At 43.7% G+C, this 18,043-nt stretch overlaps 1 long non-coding RNA gene and 1 pseudogene across 1 annotated transcript in view; one reads left to right on the forward strand and one right to left on the reverse strand.

The window, feature by feature from the left end:
- The window catches only part of LOC132665738 (uncharacterized), a 9,104-nt gene extending 4,877 nt beyond the window's left edge, over window positions 1-4,227 (forward strand). Inside the window, exon 2 of the long non-coding RNA XR_009604235.2 lies at window positions 3,574-4,227. This is a non-coding gene — a long non-coding RNA (uncharacterized LOC132665738). The remainder of the gene's footprint in view (window positions 1-3,573) is intronic.
- A 7,977-nt stretch (window positions 4,228-12,204) lies between these two features.
- LOC132675858 (large ribosomal subunit protein uL6 pseudogene) lies at window positions 12,205-17,817 on the reverse strand (annotated as a pseudogene).
- Between the last annotated feature and the right edge of the window lie 226 nt (window positions 17,818-18,043).

Here is an 18,043-nt window from a genome sequence, read left to right on the forward strand (position 1 = left end):
TTTACAACTCATAGAATTTGTATGTTTATAAGACGCTCAGATCAAGATCAAGAATATTTGCAACACGCCAGTAGGCTCCTCTTGCTCTTTCGTGGCAGTAACCCCCTCCTTGCCCCGCCCCAGCAATAACATTATTTTGGCTTCTATCACCACAGATTAGTTTTGCCTGCTTTTGAATTTGAGATAGATTGAATCCTACAGGATCTTCCCTTTTATACTTGGCTTTATTTGCTCTGGATCGTGTCAGTGAAATTCATCCACGTTGTTGCGTAAATTAGCAGTTTGCTCATTTTTTATTACAACCAAGTAGAATTGCATTGTGTATTCCAGTTTCTGCCATTGGAACTGGGCTTTCGAAATGAGTAAGAAGCTACCTTCCCTTTAGGAGCTCACCCTGAGGGCACGGACGTGTCCACAGACAATTACAACACAGGGTGCCACAGGAGGAAGGAGGAGAGCATCCATTTTTTTCCCTCAAGGAAAGCAGGGAAGATTGTAGAGAGGGGAGCGGAGTCTTAACAGTATGGAGTTGTCTAGAAAAAAGCGAAGACCCATCCAAGGGGCATAAATAGCATATCTAAAGACATGGGCACTCTACATAAAGTGGGTCGTTTAGAAGGATGGAGGGCAGAGCAGAGGGATGTGTGGGGAGGGGACACATTTGAACAGAGGGAAGACTTTGTAAATCTCAGGAACACAGTTCGGATGGAAAGATGTCCTCTCTCAGGAACAGGCAGGAAAGTGTGATTTGGGGCTTGTACGTGAGGGCTGCCCAGGGTGTCTGTATTTCCACCAGTGCAGGTCTCGGGTTCTAGTGCCTTTGAAGCCAAGTCACAAACACAGAGAACTCTGCCTTATTCATGAGCCGGCTAACAAAGATTTAAGGTGAATTTTCACAAAACCAGGGAGCATTGCTTGTGGGCAACTAAGCAGTCTTTTTTGCACACTTTAACGAGACCAGGAATCACAATTAGGAAAGATCAGACAGTTACATTTTTAGTGAGGAGGGCAGGGCTATGGATGGGGCGTTGGCCAATTCGCACTTGAAAGTCCCAGGGGCTGCTGAGCCCCCTGGTATGGAAGGGGTGTCCAGAAAGCCAGAGCTTGGTCCTTCTTCAGTTCTCGGGAACACTGTGGGGTGTGCCCCAAGTCTGCCACTTGCTGGGAGTGAGACCCTGGACAAGCCGCTCAGCCCACCTGAGGCTTAGCTATGGTGACTCAGAACTGGCTGGCTGGGGATTCATCTGCCCTGAATGCCAGGTCTGAAGGCAGAGCCCTGGGTCTGAGTGAGGAGCCCTCAGTCTGGACAGCTGTTTCTGCAGCTAGATTAAAAATGCTTTACATTCTGGAATGGGCATTAAGGTTTTCATGATTTCTTGTGTAGCAGGAAAACCTCAGTGTTGAGTTACTGCCTGCCTGTGACATCATGTCATCCCAAGGCAGTGATTCTCAACCTTTTGGGGTTCAAGATCCCTTAAATAGCTGATGAAAGCTATAGACCTTTTCTCTAGAAAGTCTCACGTAATCAACCTGCTTTGTGGGGTTCCATGTGCCACAGGCTATGAGGCCTGCTCAGCTGGGACAAATGGTTTAGCCCTGCAGCCCCAGGCTGGCCCTCGGTGAGCAGGCTGTGAACAACCTGGGGTCACCGGCCCCCGCTGCCTGCCGTCATGACACTCATGTTGGTTGTTCTCATTACTAGGTGTGGATGTTTCTTTTCCTTTCAAATATAGGAACAAAGGTGATGTTCTTTTCTGCTGATTTTGATTCAAATTTTTCTCTCTGAAGAAAGTGCCCAAAAAAGCCTGTGCTTTGGCTAATTCCAGGGTGAACAGTCCTTGCCTCTCCCAACTGGGCAGGAGGGCAGAGCAGAACTCTGCTTTTCGCAACAAGTTGTGCCAATATCAACAACAATGTGTCTATAGAAACCAGCACTAGACTCTTTTTTTTTTTTTTTTTTTTTTTTGAAATTTTATTGGTGGGGGAGCGGGGGAGAGGGGCAGAGGGACAGAGAATCTTAAGCAGGGCTTGATCCCATGACCCTGGGATCATGACCTAAGCCTAAATAGAGTTGGACGTTCAATCGACTGAGCCACTCAGGTGCCCCAGCACCAGACTTTTTCTACAAAGTGTCCTGGTCTCTATAAAGGTTTTAATGAAATCTTAAGTCTATAAGTCATACGCAAATACCTTGTCATTAGGAGACATTTTCATGAAAACATTTTATTAAACCATTACCGATAGGGAAAAATCTCAGACCATTGTCACCAGCTCTGATCCTGTTCCTGCCTAGTTCCTCTGTCCCACATGAATCCTTCCACGCCTTTTTCTCAACATTTCCCTTCTTGCTGAATATTGAGCTGTTTTCATTTGTTCATGGGTAGAAACAGTGCTGTGCTAAGTAAACACTCTCATAAATGCATCCTGTGGGCATGGGTTTTTTTTTTTTTTCTGAGGTATACCACCAAGAAATGAGAATGCTGGCTTTTAGGGTATGCACATTTTTTTTTTTTTAAAGTAGGCTCTACACCCAACATGGAGCTTGAACTCATGACCCTGAGATCAAGAGTCACATGCTCTCCTGACTGAGCCAGCCAGGTGCCCCAGGGTAGGTACATTTAAAAATTCAAGTAGAGGGATGCCTGGGTGTCTCAGTCAGTTGAGTGGCCAACTGTTGATTTCGGCTCAGGTCATGATCTCACCGTCGGTTGTGAGATTGTCCCCTCAAGTGGGGCTTTGTTTGCGCTGGGTGTGAAGCCTACTTGGGATTCTCTGTCTCTCTGCCTCTCCCCTGCTCATTGTCTCCCTGTCTCTCTCAAAAAAAAAAAAAAAAAAAAAAAAGATTCAAGTAGATACTACTTTCGTATTCCTAACATGTATGCAGGTTTCTTGGCATCTCTGGGGGCCCTTTCCCCGTCCTTCCTGCGCTGATCAATAAGCTGGCTGCAAAGCCTCCCTGGACAGCCCTTCTTCCCATTTCTGTTAAACTGTCATCATTACAATAATAATTTAATAGCTGTCACTTTCCTTCAAAAGGTATTTAAAAGTGTACTCTTTATTAATGTTTACTTGTTTTTGAGAGAGCACCAGCAGAGGAGGGGCAGAGAGAGGGGGACAGAGGATCCGAAGCAGGCCCCAGGCTGACAGCACAGAGCTGGATGTGGGGCTCCAACCCTGGAACCGCGAGATCATGAGCTGAGCCAAAGTCTGACGCTCAACCGACTGAGCCACCCAGGGGTCCCCAAAACACCCCTTTTTAAAGCATGTATGAAAGTCTTTCAGAAATGGAAAAGCGAGTGGCTTGTGAGGAATATGCTTAAGAAAATGTTCAAGCTCACTAATGTTCAAAGGAGTATAAATTTAAAAAAGAAGCAGTTGCCACCTTCTGCCTCCTGTCCTTTAGCAAAGATTTTTTAAAAACCAGCCCTGGTGAGAGTGCAGGAGAATAGGAATTTATACTCTTCCTCCTGGTGGGTGTGTACATTGTTCCATCCTTCTGGAAAGTAATTCGAGAACATGTATCACAAACATGAGAAAAATGATCATCACCCTTATCTGTTCATTCTGCTTCAGGGAATGTATTCTGGCAAACGCCAGTCTCGTGGAGGGTGTTTCATCGTCTCCACTGGTCTATGAGCTCCCCGCGGCTCACACAGACCCACCGGGCCCACCAGGGAGGACCCAGGCAAGGGTGCAGCACCACGGGTCTCTCAGAAGAGCACCCTCCCGGGCAGTGGCCCGTTCTCCCCGTGTGGCGGGCCTCGCCCTCTGCAGGCGCCAGCCCGGGGCCGTGCCTTGGCTGCCCTGGCGCCACCCCTACTCTGGGGGAATGATCCTCCTTCGAGCCGGTCTGGTGAGGTGTCCCGATCGGAAAGCTGCCCTCGCCTCCTCCTTGGCATGGTTCAGTGTCTCAGGGGACGGACGGAGTCCAGAGCTCTGGCCTGGGAGGAGGCGACGCGCGTCAGCTTCCGCGGGTGCGTCCTGGGACTCGGGGAGGCCCTGTTGGGAGGAGAGCACCCGGGCTGTAGGGGCCCAGGGCTTCAGCCCACTTGTGGGTTGGTAATGTTCTTGGGAGAGACTCTCCCTTTGTAGGTGGGGTGGGCCAAGCCCGGCCGCAGCTCGGGGGCCAGAACAACAAGACGTTGTGTGAGCAGGACACAGTCTTGACACTTGAGGATTTATCCTTGGGCGATAAATAAAGCATGGGTTTCAAGCTCTTTCACTTTACGAATTAGCGCATTCATTAAACAAGGTATCTGGATTCAATGACCAAGCACTCAGAAAGGGGGGCGCTTTCATAAAAACGAAATTGTGACCGACCGACCAACCGACCAACCAACAAAATACCAAACAGACTCTTCTTACACACAGAGAACAAACTGGTGTTTGCCAGAGGGGGAGGGGGTGGGGGTGGGGAGGTGGGTGGAATAGGTGAGGGAGATTAAGATGTAGGAACCTCCAGCTATAAAACAAATAAATCACAGAGAGCATAGGGAATAGAGGCCATAATACTGTAACCACGTTGTGTGGTGACACATGGTGACCACACTCACTGTGGTGAGTACTGGGTATGGAGTTGTCACATCACTATATTGTGTATGACTATATAATTGGGCCTCAGCTATTGACACTACAAGAATATGCTTGTTGTTAGCTACTGCAACAACGACAATAATAATATTAATAATAATAGGAATTGTGTTAAAGCAGAATCTTCTGAATCTTCTCTACTTCATTATTCCATAACACCTAGGATTGGCCTAGAGACGGGCAGTTCCTGCCTTTCCACTTTATAACGAAGCCCACTTGTGATGGTGGAATTTCACAGATCATGCCAGTGGATGATAATTGCTTAAAGGACAGAAAAAAAAACCCCATAAATCCACTGGGCTTATTTGTTGTGTACAGATTGCATTCACAACTGATACACAACATGCAATTATTTTTTTTAATGGATGTACCCTAATTATTATTGTCTTCCTGAGCCCCTCCACTTTTTTTTCTATTAAATTGCAATTTCTGATAGCTATTTGGTATATGGATCTGATGAGTTGGTCAATAAATATTGCCAGAAGTAGAAGAGAAAAAAGAAAAGAAAAAAGCTTGCCACCTCATATTTGTGAGCTTAAAACTCCGCCATACCTTGTTTGTCTTTATCTACATAAGTGGGAAGAAGAGAATAAAATAGGGTCTATAAAAAGTTCTTAAGTGCTGCTTATGATGTCACAGGTGAATCCCTTACAATGAGCTGGAAACGATTTGTAATACCCAAATCATACTTTGTACCTGTGACACACACATGTGCACACACTCACGCACACATACTCACAGGCCTCAGTCAGAATCTCAATGTTGACTTACGTGAAGCCTGTCTTTTTAAGTTGCTCAGAAAACTGCTAACAGCATTTGCACTAATGGACAGCACTGGGGGTAAGAGAGACAGAGAATGAGAGGGAATTTAATTTCTATTCTATAATCTTTTGTACCTCTAGAATTTTGTACCTTTTAACTTAGACCACACACATGTATTACCAATTCAGAATAGTAATCAGTGTTATTTTTTAAAATTTAGCTCCAAATGCTCTTCAGTTGCTTCTGTAAACATACAGACCTAATTATGGAGAAATCCTAAAAGAAAACTAACACTGACTGAGGGGCCAAATCAAATTTTGCCAAGGGCAAAAGGAAGATCTTTTTTTTAAAAAGTGGAGCTGGAACAGCTAGATATTTATATAGAAAAAAATAAGGCTTGGCCCATATTTCACTCCACCTACAAATATTAATTCAAGATGGATCACAGATCACAATATAAGAGCCAGAACCATAAAGCTTCTAGAAGAAAACAATAGAAAACAATCTTTGCAACTTTAGGGTAGACAAATATTTCTTGCACATGACACAAAAAGCACTAACTACAAAACAAAAATTTGATATATTGAATTTCATTAAATTTTAAAATGTTCTGCTTATCAAACAATAATATTTTTTATTTTATTTTCATTTTTTTAAAGTTTATTTTTGAGAGACAGAAAGAGCAAGAGAGTGAGCACGAGTGAGGGGAGGGACAGAGAGAGAGGGAGCAAGAATCCCAAGCAGACCCTGAGCTGTTAGCAGGGAGCCCGACACGGGCCTCAAACACACAAACTGTGAGGTCATTGCCTGAGCCAAAACCAGGAGCTGGCCAGTTAACCAACTGAGCCACCCAGGTGTCCCTCAAACAATAAACTTAAGTTGAAAATTCAAGCTACAAACTGGGAGAAATATTTAGAAAAATATATCTGACAAAGGACTTTTAGCCAGAATGTTTAGAGAACTCCTATCAACAATAAAAAGATGAACAATCCAAATAAAAAATGGACAAGAGACTTGAACAGTCACTTCACAAAAGATCTACAAATGGCTAGAACTGTGCTCAGTACTGGTCATTACTGGCCAAGTCAGTTTCAACATCTGAACATCAAAAAAGTTCACATCAACAGAATAAATGAGGAAAACCATACCTCACCATACCATAATGGAAAACCATTATCTCAGCAGATACAGAGAAAGCATTTGACAAAATTCAATAGCCATTTATGACACAAACTCTTAGCAAAATAAGCATAGAAGGGAATTTCCTCAAGCTGATTAAGGGTGTCTACAAAACAAAACAACTACACTGGACTTCATGAAAATTTAAAACTTTCAGGCATCAAAGGACACTAATAGGAAAGTGAAAAGAGAACCTACAGAATAGGAGAAAACATTTGTAAATCATATATCTGTTAGGGGTCTAATATCCAGAATATATAAAGAATTTTAACAACTCAACAATAAGAATAACTCAATTTAAAAAACAAGCAAGGAACATAAAGAGACATTTTTCCAAAGAAGATATACAAATGATATGCAAACATGTTCAATATAATTAGACATTAGGAAAATGCAAATGAAAACCACCGTGAGATAAGACTTTACACCCAATAGGCTGGCAATTTTAAAACAACAACAACAACCAGAAAACAAGTGTTGATGAGTATGTGGAGAAATTGGAACCTTTGTGCTTTGTTGGTGGAAATGTAAAATGGTACAGGTGCTGTGGAAAACATTTTGGTGGTTCCTCAAAAAATGAAAAATAGAATTACCACATGATTCCAGCAACATAGAATATAAGCACAGAAGAATTCAAAGCAGGGACTCAGATATTTGTACATTCATGTTGATAGCAGAATTATTCACAATAGTCAAAAGACAGAAGCCACCCAAGTGTCCATCAAGAGATGATTGGAGAAGCAAAATGTGGTAAAGCCATACAATGGGTATTATTCAGCCTTCAAAAGGAAAGAATTCTAACACATGTTACAACATGGATGAACCTTGAGAACATTATGCTAAGTGAAATAAGCCAGTCACAGAAGGACAAATACTATGTGATTTGACTTATATGAGGTGCAGAGAGTAGTCAAATTCATAGTGACATACAGTAGAATAGATATAACCAGGGGTTAGGGAAAGGGAAGGAATGAGAAGTTATTTTGGCGGGGCGGGGGGGGGGGATTTTTATTTTTTATTTTCCTTTTCTTTTTACTTTTTTTACATTTATTTATTTTTGAGAGACAGAGAAACAGAGCACATGTGGGGAGGGGCAGAGAGAGAAGGAGACAGAATCCAAAGCAGGCTCCAGGCTCTGAGCTGTCAGCACAGAGCCCGATGCGGGGCTCAAACTCACAAACCATGAGATCATGACCTAAGCTGACGTTGGACGCTTAACCGAGCCACCCAGGCGCCCCAGTTTTTATTTTACTCTTTAATTAATTTTAAAATTTCAATCCCAATATAGTTAACATGCAGTGTTATATTAATTTCAGGTGTACAATTTAGTGATTCAACAATTCTATACATTAGTCAGTGTTCATCATGATTAAGTGTGAGAAGTTAAACATTTAATGGATATGGAGTTTTAGTTTGGGATGATGACAAAGTTCTGAAAATGCTTCGTGGTGATGAATGCACAAGTGGTGGGAATGTATTAATGCCTCTGAAGTGCATATTTAAAAGTGGTTAAAATGTAGGGGAGCTTGGGTGACTTAGCCCGTTAAGCATCTGACTCTTGATTTCAGCTCAGTTCATGATCTCATGGTTCATGAGTTCAAGCCCTGCATCAGGCTGTGCACTGACAGTTTGGAGCCCGCTTGGGATTCTCTCTGTGCTCCTCCCGCTCTCTCTCTCTCTCCCTTTTTTAAAAAATTATTTATTTATTTATGTATGTATGTATGTATGTATGTATGTATTTATCTATTTATTTAAATTTACATCCAAATTAGTTAGCATATAGTGCAACAAGGATTTCAGGAGCAGATTCCTTAGTGCCCCTTCCCCATTTAGCCCATCCCTCCCACAACTCCTCCAGTAACCCTCAGTTTGTTCTCCATATTTGAGTCTCTTATGTTTTGTCTTCCTCCCTGTTTTTATATTACTTTTGTTTCCCTTCCCTTATGTTCATCTGTTTTGTCTCTTAAAGTCCTCATATGAGTGAAGTCATATGATTTTTGTCTTTCTCTAATTTCACTTAGCATAATACCCTCTAGTTCCATCCGCGTAGTTGGAAATGGCAAGATTTCATTCTTTTTGATTGCGAAGTAGTACCCCAACGTATATATATACCACATCTTCTTTATCCGTCCATCCACCGATGGACATTGGGCTCTTTGCATACCGTGGCTATTGAGAGTGCTGCTATAAACATGGGGGTGTATGTGTCCCTTCGAAACAGCACACCTGTATCCCATGGATAAATGCCTAGTAGTGCAATTGCTGGGTCGGAGGGCAGTTCTATTTTTAGTTTTTGGAGGAACCTCCATACTGTTTTCCATAGTGGTTGCACCAGTTTGCATTCCTATCTCTTTTTCTCCCTCTTAAAAAAATAAACTTAAGAAATGATTAAAATGGGTAAAAATTTACATTATATATATTTTACCATGATAAAAAATAGCAGAAACAACAAAAAATACTTGAGTAGAAATCTAACAAAATACATTCAAGACCCATATTCTGCAAACCACAAAACACAGATTAAAGAAATCAAGGAAGATATAGATAAATAGGGACAGACAACTTGTTTGTGGGTTCAATATTGTCCAGTATTGGTAAGATGCCAATTCTCCCCAACTGAGAGCTAGGGATTCAATGTGATCCCAATCAAAATGCTAGAAGGAATTTTTTTCTTTTAGAAATCAACAAGATGATTCTAAACTTCAGATGGAAAGTCAAAGGAGCCCAAAAAATTTTGAAAAAGAAGAACAAAATTGAAAGAGTCACTCTACCTGACTTTAAGACTTTCTATAAAGCTAGTCATCAAGACAGTATGGTATTGGTGAAAGAAGAGACATACCGATCAAATGGAACAGAATGGAGTTTAGAAACCTGAGTTTCTGAATGCTGAGTTCCAGGCATATGTGTTCAACTGATTTCTAACAAAGTGTAAAGTTAAGTCCGTAGTCTTTCAACAAATGATTCTGGAGCGTTGGATATCCATATGAAAAAACAACTTTGATCCACACCTTGAACCATATACAAAATTAACTCAAAATGGGTCATAAATGTACAACCTAAATGTACAACCTAAAACTATAACACTTCTAGAATATAAAATAGGAGAAAAGTACTCTGAGTTTGGGTTAGGCAGAGATTTCTTAGCTACTACATCAAAGTTATAAGCCATAAAAGAAAAAAAATGATAAATTGAACTGTATCATAGTTCAGAACATTTTGTCTTCAAAAGGGATTGTTAGGAAAATGAAAAGTCAAGCCGTGGATTTGGAGAAAATATTTGCAAATCACATATTGTGATAAAGGTCTTATATCCAGAATAAATAACTCTCAAATTCAATGATAAGAAAACAACCCAGTAGAAAATGGGGAACAGATTTGGAGAGATACTTCACTAAAGAAGATAATTCACACTAAGAGATGGTCATTAGAGAAATACAAATTAGAACTATGATGAGATGCCACTTATTAAGATGTGTGCAATTTACAAATTAAAAACAAATCTGACAGGAAGCATCTGGCCGGCTCAGTCAATATAGAGCATCGACTCTTCAACTTGGGATAGTGAGTTCAAGCCCATGTATGGTGTGGAGTTTACTTAAAAAAAACAAAACAAAACAGGGGTGCCTGGGTGTCTCAGTCAGTTAAGGGTCTGCCTCTTGATCTCAGCTCAGGTCATGATCTCGGGGTTGTGAGTTCAAGCCCTGTGTTGGGCTCCGTGCTGGCATGAAGTCTACTTAAAGAAAAAAACAAAAAACAAAAAACAAAACTTACAAAACAAGACAAACCCAACAAACCTGACAATGCCAAGTGCCGACAAAGATGCAGAGCCACTGGAACTCTCATGTATTACTGGTGGGAATGTAAAGTAGACAACAGCTCAGCAGTTTCTCATAAAGTTAAACATTCAACCATACAGCCCAGCAATCCCATTTCTAATTATTTGCCCAAGTGAAATAGAAACCTATATTCATGTAGAGACCTGTGCGTGAATCTTTAGAGCGGCTTTACTCATAATGGCCCCAAGCTGTAAGTAACCCCCGAAATGTGCCTCAACTGGGAATGGGTAAACACGCTGGTTTATTCATACAAGGGACTACTGCTTGGCGGTAAAAAGGAATGAATTCCTGCTGTGTGCAACAACATGGATGATTGTGAAATGCATTTTGCTAAGTGAAAGAAGCCAGATTCAAAAGACTGTGTATGAACTGTGTAATTCATTTATATGACATTTTGGAGAAGGCAGAGATATAGCAATAGTTCAGTGGTAACGAACCAGGAGCTGGGGTTGAGGGGAGAGTGACTACAAAGGGGACACTGGTGAATTTGCAGACGGTGATGGGCTGGGTTGAAACTTGGTTGTGGTGGTAGTTACACAACTGTATGCATTGTGAAATTTTGCAGAGATGTACATTAAAAAGGATGAGTTTTACTGGCTGTAAATCATACTTCAATTAAAAAATAAAGACTGGTAGAGGCGCCTGGGTGACTCAGTCAGGCAAATGACTTCAGCTCAGGTCAAGATCTCCAGTTCATGATTTCAAGCCCCACGTTGGGCTCTGTGCTGACAGCTCAGAGCCTGGAGCCTGCTTCAGATTCTGTGTCTCCCTCTTTCTGCCCCTCCCCTGCTCACACTCTGTCTCTCTGTCAAAAAGAAACATTAAAAAAAAACTTGTGGGGGCGCCTGGGTGGCTCAGCCGGTTAAGCCTCTGGCTCTTGGTTTCAGCTCAGGTCATGATTTCACGGTCTGTGGGTCCGAGCCCCGAGTCAGGCTCTGTGCTGTCAGAGCGGAGCCTGCTTGGGATCCTCTCTCTCCCTCTCTCTCTCTCTCTGCCCCTCCCCTACTCACTCTCTCTTCCTCTCAAAATGAATAAATAAATCTAAAAAAAAAAAAAAGCCTGGTCAGGGTGCAAAATGGTATCACCCTGGAATTCTCTTTAGCAGTTGTTTTTTGTTTTTTTTTTTTAATAGTTAAACGTAACTGTATCCTATTACACAGTGATTTCACTATGCTTAGGTGTTTTACCCTAGAGAAATAAAATATTTGTTCACATAAAGATTTATACAGGAATGTTTATAGCACCCTTATTCATAATAACCCCAAACTGGAAACAGCTCTAATGTCTATTAACAGAATTGGATAAACACATCTTGGTACATGTATACAATAGAATACTACTCTTCAGTAAAAAGAAACCAAGTATCTACACAGCCACAGCGGTGACTCTTAAAAACAATTATGCTGAGTGAGAGGAGCCAGACAAAAAAGAGCACGTATTGCAGGATTCCATTTGTGTGAAGTCCAACAACAGATGAAGTGATCTGTGGAGAGAGAAATGAGAACGGCCGGGGGAGAGGGGAGGCACAGACTGGAACGGAGCAGTGGGAACTTTCTAGAGTTCTGCATAAACCTGGATCTGGATTAGGGTGTTTGTTACATGGGTATAGACATTTGTCAGAGCACAAACAGCACACTTACGCACTGTGCATTTCAGAGTATGTAATTACAACCTCAATACAAAATATGTATCTACTGACAGGTGTCGGCAAATGGTTGCCTGGAGGGGGTGCTGACAGGAAGGGGCGCAAGGAACTTTGTGGGTGATGGAAATATTCATATCTTGTTTGGAGTAATCAAAACTTATCGAACTGAACACATAAGAACGGTATAATTTATTGTATGTAAATGATACCTCGATACAAAATAATGTAAACACATAAAATAAAGCTGCATAAAAAGGGGAACAGGAGTCAGCACAAGAGACATCATATTTTTAAAAATAATTTTAAAGCATTTTTAATTGTGGTAAAAAAAAAAAAAGCACATACCGTAAAATTTGCCACCGTCACCATTTTCCAAGAGCGCAGTTCAGGAGCGGAAGTGTATTCACACTGTTGCGCAACAGATCTCTAGAACTTTGTCATCTCGCAAAACTGAATCTCCGCATCCATTAGATAGTAGCCCTCGGTTACCACTCCCCCAGCCCCTGGCAGTCACCATTCTATTTTCCGTCCCTATGAAGTTGACTACTCTAGAGACCTCAGATAAGTGGAAGCATACCAGTATTTGTCTTTTTCTGACTGGTTTATTTCACTCCATGTAATGACCTCAAGTTTCGTTCGTGCTGTAGCAGATGGCAGAATCTCCTTCCTTTCTAAGGCTGGATATATTCTGTTGTGGGAATATATCACATTTCGTGTATCTATTCATCCACCAGTGGATGGCTTCTACCTGCTGGCTATTGTGAATGATGCTGCTGTGAACATGGGTGTAAACATGTGGCGTCAGGTTTTTGTTTTTTTTTTTTTTTTAATAAAAAACCAGGGTAGCACAGACTGTCTTACTGTAACTTTCCCCTTCCTTTTCTGCACTGACCTTGCTGCTGACCAGAAATTCATCAGAGGCCAGTGCAGTAACAGCCTATGACACCCATACCAAGCATTGAATCCTGACAGTGACCCCGTGGGAGCAAAAGCTCATGCTTTTCGCAAAGCCCAAAATTTGTCTTTGGAGGCAGTGCAGAAATCCAGTTGGAGGTTAATCCAAGCCAAAAGGCAGCAAAGGTCATCTTTCATATGTGCCCAGGAAAAAGACCTTCCGGACTGCCAGGAGTGGTGGCTCTTTCTTACCCAACAACTCCTAGCCTCATTTGGCTCCTCTCTCGACCCTCCATCTTCCCTGAGGTGTAGCAGGAAGCTTGCAGAGGAGGAGGTGTGTGCCTATTACCAGGTGGCAGTAGACCCTCCCCTCTCCCAGGCCCTGTGGGACCCAGAGAGGGTGTTGCCCACATGACTGGCTTTCTCGGCTGCTTGCTATCCTCTGTCTTGCCCTGTACCCATCAGCCTTCCTGCATTCTAGGCTCTGCATATTCTCTAGCCATAGCTGTCCGTAGGCGAACTGGTAATATCCCTGGGGAAGCACTGTTCATACACACATCTGTGAATTTGCAAGCTTGTATATTCTATAATGCTCTGGGCAAAACAAGATGGTGGCCAACGTATGTCGTCTTGCATGCCTTGCACGCAGGCCCAACACAAGTACAGCTTCTCGTGTCCCCCAACAAGACCTTACAAATCCACCTGAGGGTGCAAAACAGGCTCCAGGTATACACACAGGCCGGGAAGCTAGGGATTTGGCTTCCGCTGGAAACACCATTTCCCCACTTCCTTACAACCATGATGGGGAATACACATCCGCTCCAGCCATGGCCCCAGAACGGCTGCTTCCTGTCATAGCCCGAGAGTTAATTTCCTCCCAACTGGCTCAGGAAGAAGATACTACATTCAGATACTCTGTACTTTTTATGTTCAAGCTTTGTAGAGCAGAGACTTTTGATAGAAACTGCTTCCCTACTTGCCTTTATAGTTTTCATCGATTCTAAAACAAGCCATGTATCTTGAATGTTGTACCTACTCATGCCTTCTGGGTATCAAGTATATTTGAACTATGTCATTACTAAGTTTACACCTTTTATACCTGTGTGGGACTTGCCACTATTTATACTATACCACCATCCAGTTCAATTTAATCCTACAGGTGTTTACCCAGAGTCTGCTGTGTGCTCCACCCTTCTGCAGATAGGGACCCGCTCAGATAGCTTTAATGGTGTCTCATTGTCTATTAGACAAATCACACAGTCTGCAGCATGGCTCATACGGCCTGTGATTTTCTTCCAGTCTGGGGTGCCTGGCATTGGGTAAGTCTTTACCAGATGCTTGCTACTGATTATGATCATTTCTTTAGCCTCCCTGTCTGCTGCCCCCACTCCTATATCCCACCCTTGGGTCATACTGGCCATTGGCTGATGCTGAATTTACTACACACTGTCATGATGACTCAGCATTGTTGTTCCTGTGATTCCCTGACCGCACCCCCCCCCCCCCCCCCCCCGGACGGAAGCTGTTTCTCTACGTCCATCTAAATCCTAACTCATCCTTCAAGATCTATCTCAGATGTAACCCATCCTGTAAAACCTTTTGATGTCCTTCCCCTCCGACATAATCTACTTCTCCTCTCTGTTGTCCCCCAGCACCTTGTTATGCTTTTTACAACATCGATCATTTATAATCTTATATGCCTGTTTGTGTCCATCTGTACTTTAAATTGTAAACTTCTCGAGGATAGGAATCATGTCTTATTATGAGTAACCCCAGCACTCAGCTCAGAACCTAACTGTAGTAAGTGTAAAAATAATAACAAACATTTCACATGAGCCCTCAGTCTGGCCAGGAATGGATATATCTCATTTACTCCCCACTCTGTGAGCAGGTAATATTATTACCTATTTTACAGATAATGAAACTGAGGCACGGAGAGTATAAGAAGCCTAAGGTCTTACACAGCTAGTAAGTAGTGTTGTTGGGATATGTTAAATAAATGATTATTAGCATGTTGAATTGAGTTGAATCAAGATTTTTTTCTATTCTGGGAAGATGTCGAAAAAATAAAAGTCACGGTCCCTGTCCTTGAAATACTTAATTGGCAACACTCTTTGCCATCACAAGACTGTGCATGTCAATGTCCAGAAGCATAGCTTCAATTCCATCTTAAATCTACCTAAAAATCATTAAACGGCTTTTCTAAAGTTATTATTGTAGCCTTGAAAAACAAAACAACCTCTTGTCAAAATCTTGATTAAACTCTGGATGAGCTAGTTCAATTATATCTTGTTTTCTTATTGGACTTAAATTTTACATCATATCTTTACTTTGGCCATGACCAAATGTATCTCAAAAATATGCTGACTTTTTTTTTGGTTATACACACGCTATGTCATATTACATAGAATGATGGCATTTACTCTCTCATGATTCCTAAATCCTGTGTCCACACAGTCGTGGATACGGGAGAGCACAGCGGCTAAGCATCCCTGCCCTCCAGGGGCGGACATCTCGAATCACACTCTACAGTTCAGGGTCAACTCCGAAGGGAAATGGTTTTTGCAGGCCGCCAACATCTGAGAGCACGGGCACCGCGCAGTTCGCCACCGCGGACAGCAGGGGGCGCATATCCACCCAGAGCCGCGCGGCCAAGCCCTACAGGCCCCCAGGCCCAGGGGCGCAGAGAACCGCCTTGGGGGCACCCTGCTGATGTTCCACTTGAGATGTGGAGAACCAAAGAATTCACAACGTGGAAACACTTCTGGTCAGCAGCAACTGGAGGCTGAAACCCAAAACAAGGATGAAGGAGCGTTTCATCACCCTGACCCTTACTGGGATGGTTTTGATGAATCTGGTCCAGGTGCCAGATGTGCGCGGCACTTGGCCAGCTGGGGGGCGGGGCGGGGGGGTTGAGAAGCGAGGTCGTCCCAAGGGATGGGAAGGGGACAGAGGACATGCCTGCGCTGAGTCAGACCATCCGGACCCAAGCAGTGGATAGGAGAGTGCACAGCATTGGCCCTGAGCCAAAGCTGATGGGGGACTGAACTGATACCATGGAACACGTCAGGCAAACCGACAGTGTACCGTAAGGCTAGTGCCTGGTGGGACCTGCAGAAGAGAGGCCAGGTCACTCACCTGTGCAGGAGGTTGGACCAGGTCATTCCTATGCCTCCCCTACCCCTCCTGGGAGACTATTAGGTTGAACAGGAGACGCTGTCAAAGTCCCCAATTACTTTATGCACATATGTGTCAGATCATCCTACAAAATGGAAGATAACCCTGTGGCATGACTGATGAACGATGAAATTGCCTCATGGAATCATAGCATACCTACCACCTGCCTGAGAGGTCCCTTTCCTCACCCCAAAATTACAAGCAGCTCTCTGGTAGACATGCCAATATGTCCCAGTGACAAAGGTACTGAGTGTTTCCAGCACGAAGTGCTCACTGCTTTGCCTTGTGCCCAAGGCCCTCTGAACTGGCCCCAGTGTCTTTCTTTTCTTTCTTTCTTATTTATTTTTTTAATTTTTTAAATGTTTATTTTTGAGAGAAAGAGAGAGAGAGAGCAAGCAAGAACGGGGGAGGGGAAGAGAGAGAGGGAGACACAGAATCCAAAGCAGGCTCCAGGCTCTGAGCTGTCAGCACAGAGCCCGATGCGGGACTGGAAGTCACAGACTGTGAGATCATGACCTGAGCCGAAGTCAGACGCTCAACTGACAGAGCCACCCAGGTGCCCCTGGTCCCAGTGTCTTTAACATCACCTTCCTGTCCCTCTCCTGGGTGACACCATGCCCCTGCCCAGCCAGCCAGCACTCAGAACTTTCCTTCATGGCACCCTCTCCACCTGGAATGCCCCACCCTGATTCTTGACCTAACCTCCACTCACCTCCTCAAACTCAGATTCAACATCACTTCCTCCGGGAAGCCCGCACTTATGCTCATGGGTGACAGTGGAGCCCTGTGCCAGCCCCTGTTGCCAGCCCTCTCCTGTGGACCCCCTCGGTGCCAGGCACTGGAGGGCAGGGGCTCCAAGGTTATGGAAACCTATGTTTGCTTTTTCTCCAGATCAAGACACAGCTTTTGTTGCATCTTTAAAATACCACAAATAAGCCTGAGGAATGGTCCAGCATCTTGCTGCTTCTGCAGCTGGACAACTTAAATCTTATCAGCCATCTGCTGAACTGTTTCTTTTTTGGAAACATAGATACCATCCCCAAATGTTCTGATACTTTATTTCTGACTGTTGTGGCTTGCTGAATCAGAGCAGTTGAATTCGATACAAGTTCAATGTCATTTCAAGAACTGACTCCTCTTGCTGGGCCTGAGATACTGAACAAGCGATGCCGGGCCTCATCCAAACCCCGCAGATATATTTTTTACCCAAGAAATCTCAGGTTTCAACAAGGGAACCATTCTCCCGAATAGCAGTGTTGATGGGGAAGTGAGCAAACACAGACCTTCTGTTTTACCGGAAGCCCAGGGTAACACTCTTGGTCATGTTCTGTACATGACTACAGATAGTGCAAACTGAGGCCAGTTCCTTTCTGTCTCCACACCACTTGCCAACCTGGAGCCTCTTCTTCCCAAGGAGATGGAGTTCTACACTGATGTGATCGAAGTCCCTCTGCAGGTTCCTCAGGGGCCCTTCACAGTAGCAGCGTGCCGCTTCGGAGTAATGTCGACATTTTCCGGAATGTCGACAGTCTAATTGCTGAGAATGTTCTTCACTCTTGCCCTAGATGAAGCAAAGCCGGAGGTAGATGTTAGGACGAGATACACGAATAGTCGCGGACAGGCACCTCTGACCTCCAAGAGCCCGGGGGAGCATGGCACACGAGGAAGCCGGGGTGCTCCCTCTGTATGAACTTGCGTGTTCTGAGTCATAGCACTCCCCGAGGCCAGAATCATGTCCCGCCTACCCCCCGCCCTCCCCGCCACCCCCCCCCCCCCAACTCCAGGCTCAGGCTCTTTCGCTTGTCCAGCCCAGCATGATGATGACGGTCCTGTCCCTCAGCTGCTTCCATGTCGCACCTGGATTTGAAGCTGCCGTTGGGATCATTGCAAGAACCCCCCTCCTTTCCTACACTGGGTCCTCAGCTTTCACTTACTGTCATCCTTCTCTCTTCTGCTGCTT

This window comes from Panthera onca, chromosome D3, assembly GCF_046562875.1.
Source record: "Panthera onca isolate mPanOnc1 chromosome D3, mPanOnc1 haplotype 2, whole genome shotgun sequence".
Taxonomy (NCBI): domain Eukaryota; kingdom Metazoa; phylum Chordata; class Mammalia; order Carnivora; family Felidae; genus Panthera; species Panthera onca.